The 3,776-nt window shown below is 39.3% G+C and overlaps 1 pseudogene; it reads left to right on the top strand.

Moving 5' to 3' along the window:
- The first annotated feature begins 906 nt into the window (after positions 1 to 906).
- Positions 907 to 1,586, top strand: LOC147662758 (uncharacterized; annotated as a pseudogene).
- Positions 1,587 to 3,776: the final 2,190 nt, after the last annotated feature.

Below are 3,776 nucleotides of genomic sequence, written 5' to 3'. Positions count from 1 at the left end.
TAGGGGGTGCAAATTACCACGAGGGTGAACCTCGTGGTAATTTGCGAAAATGTATGAAAATGCTCAAAATTGCATTTTAAAACACTGTCATGTTACAGACACACATGTCCTAAGTACATGTGTGTGTGAAACATGCACTTCAAAATACATTTCAGGGGTGCAGGGGGGGGTTCCTTTGGACCCCCCCCGCACCCATGGAATGCATTAACATTTTGCGAATCGCTAATTGAAATTCGCAAAATGTCAATGCCTTCCCATTGATTCCTATGGCCCATAGGAATCAATGGGAATTGCGAAATCGCAAATTAGAATTCGCATAATATTTGCGATTCGGTAAAAAGTGCGATTTTTACCGAATGGCAAATATTATGCGACTTAAATCATGCATCCCATTTTGCGATTCCTTATTTACGATTCCCTAAAATTCGCAAATAAGGAATCGCAAAAGCAACCTTAAAGAGGGTGGTCACGACTTTACCGGTTTTGACGAGGAGCTCTGCCGGCAGTTGGAAACGCTCAGCCTCAAGGATTTGCTGCAAGTAATATCCCCTATGAAGGGCTCCAGCAGGGGCAGCAAAGCCTCGAGTAACGAAGCATATGATGGAAACCATTTCATCGACATGGCTGATTGTTAAGAATTTACAACAACTTCTAACTCACAGGTCTATGAAGATATGGGTTTCTGGAGGAATCGGCTCTTGAGGCTATTGTCGTGCAACAGCCGCGCGCAAACTCCAATGCTGGCTATGCCTCAATGGACCTCAACAACTCAAGATTTCAGAGCCGCCGCCGAGCCCCATGAAAATGACGAATTTAGAAAAAATCGTTATAGACACTCATACTGTATATACAGGTATATATATATTTTTTTAAATAGTCTGTCTTCCTTTCTATTTTGAACCACAGAAAGCATCAGCAAAAAGAGCCATGGTAGAAGGGATGTTGCCCAAGGTAATGCCATACATTTTTACTGCTTATGCAGTTCAAATCAGACTGAAAGTTCCACAATCCAAAACAAAGAGGCACGTAAGAAATGTATTTGTATCTATAATATTACAGATTATGAAGAGGAAGCTCCAGGCATACCCTACAACGCCATATTGCCTGTTTAAGGTTTTGCTGCGATTGTTTTGAACGCATGTGTCAAACGTGACTATTATAACCTCAGTTATGGCCATAAAATTAATGATTCTCAGTAGGAGGCTCACAAATGTCTATACAACTCATACATTTCACGAACAATACGCTATATATGCAGCTTGCTAGACCCACACAAAGTATTACTGTTATGGTTTGTGTATGGTTTGCCCAAAGAAAAGAAAAATGTCCACCCTGATATGATTACGGTCTTTCCGACCATGCTCAAAGAGATCAGATGCTCAAGCGAACTAAGCTCAAAACTCTGACTTATGCATGGTTTGTATATGTATTTTGCTAGAGGGATGGCAGAAAGGGCTATAGAAAGATGTATGGTCAATATTTATTAAAAAAATAAACGAGTCGGCTCTTTAGCCCCTCGAAAACTGTTTAAAAAAATTAAGAGTCCCCTGGTAGTGTGTCATTGTTACATACTTACTCACTTTTAGGACAAGTATCAGAATGTCGGTGCACAAGATGCTTCTGAGTTTCGTCCAGGCTACATAAGTGTTGCCAAATTGGTAAATGTGTTGCTTAAAGAAAGAATAGCTGAAATACAATCTATAACTCTGTGCTATCTGAAGCTTGGTGAGCCGCCCATGGCAATGCAGTGTGACAGTCCTATGTGCATCACCAACTGGTGTATAAATGCATGGCTACATACAACGGATGAATATTGGTGCTTGTACAAATGCAGTATAAGGGAGTTAATACTATCACCGACGACCAGTTTACAAATCAGGTTGGAGCTTCTGACCGAAGATTATTGCAGAAATAAAGGTTTTGTATTGTACGATCAGGAATTGTAAGATCTTTTGAATGCCGTCGGTATCCTGAGTGTACAAAGTTATAGGAGGGGTGAGTGGAAAGTCCTGCCTACAGCCATTGAGTTTATAGCTATAAAAATATCAAAACTTGTGATGCTATGGCAAATTATCTGCCGTGCCCCTAGTAATGTATGTAGCATGTGTCATATTATGTATACATAGTGAAAAGTTAGCAATCTGACCAACAACGACAACAAGACATGTACCATAAAACTATAAAGTATTCCCTGTTTACGTGTTGCTAACATTCTTCATTTTGAATAAAATGCCCTTACCCAAAACTATTGTCTTTTATTTTATGGGAAGCAGGGGATGATAACATGTCGGGGGTTGGTTTAAGGAAGATTTATTATGATACAAGTGGGGTGGGAAGCGTCGGAAGTGCCAAAGCTCTGTTTAGAATGGCTCTTGTTGAAAATGACCCCACGTGTGGATGTTCTACAGGCATTTATAGATGCATATAACACCAGTTATCACAGAACCATCAAAACGTATTCCGTAGATCTAACAACCGATAATTCCTTAGTGATGTGGTGAATAGTGTTCGGGAGACAACTCACTTCCAAGTAAAAAAAAAACTCTTTTAATGAAAGTGTTCATGTTAGGGTTTCACATTCGAAAGGGGTCTTTATGAAGGGCTATTAGCAGACTATTAGCGACAAAATATTTATAGTGGAAAGTGTGGAGCTTAAAGAAGGCATATAAATGTACAGGTTAAAGGACTACGATGGTGAAATAGTGTGTAAAATCACAATGAAAGGAGGTACAGGAGATTGTAGGTAAAAATTAAAATTGTAAAATTACTGAGATTAACCTAAATCACTAAAACAACTCAGTTGTGGTATTATCAAATAGAGACCACATAAGAGCAAAACAAATGTGCTGCAAAGTTCACTAACTGAGCTAAGTATAACTAAGTAGCTCATACATTAGACAAGCTGTAAAAAATAATATGTTAATAAATTATTAAATAACATGTCAACAATGTCATTAAATACATTTGTTTGAAAGCGTAAATGTAAAGCTTTGCGCCCAAATGGTGCTCTAATCATAACCATATCACCAATATTAAGTTGCGTGGTTCTGACAGCTTTCCTGACATCAAATCTTCACTTGCATTTATCAATTTTACTAGCTTCTCTAGTCTTCCATTGTGCTTGTGAGGACTTCATTCACCCAGAAAGGTGCTATAAGAGTATTTGGATGTCTACCTTTGAGTAACTCAAACGGCGTGCAACCAGTTTTTGCATGAGCAGTAATTCTATACATTTCCACAATCTTATTGACTCCCTCTTTCCATTCCAAGTTATTCTGCTTAGACATGGAGATTGATTCCTTGAGCACACGAACAAAGCGTTTCACCATGCCATTCATTTCTGGATGATTCAGAGAGCAGCATTTGTGTTTAATAGAACATCTATCCAAAAATTCCTCCATTTCTTTAGACACAAACTGTACACCATTATCTGTTAGCAGATACCCAGGAAGACCTTCTCCTGTGAAAACCTCCTTAAGGAACCTCCTTAAGGAAGTTGATGACATGTTTGGTATCAATGGACTTGGTGAACTTGACCTCAGGCCACCTGGAGTACATGTCAATGAGAACAAGAAGATATACATCACCATCCTTGTATTGAACAGGATCAATAATGTCAAGTACCAACTCTTCCCAGGGACCCTTTGGTCGTTCTCTGATGACCATGGGTTGCACCCTGGGTTTGAGGGATTTTCACTCAATGTACAGGGAATGCATTCTCTAACTAACCGTTCTACTTGTAAGTCCATCCCAGGCCACCAGTAATTGAGTCTGAC

The sequence above is a fragment of the Lissotriton vulgaris genome, unplaced genomic scaffold (assembly GCF_964263255.1).
Source record: "Lissotriton vulgaris unplaced genomic scaffold, aLisVul1.2 SCAFFOLD_2783, whole genome shotgun sequence".
In the NCBI taxonomy this organism is placed as follows: Eukaryota; Metazoa; Chordata; class Amphibia; order Caudata; family Salamandridae; genus Lissotriton; species Lissotriton vulgaris.
Note: the sequence above shows the minus strand (reverse complement) of the source record. Positions and strands in the feature narration are given on the sequence as shown.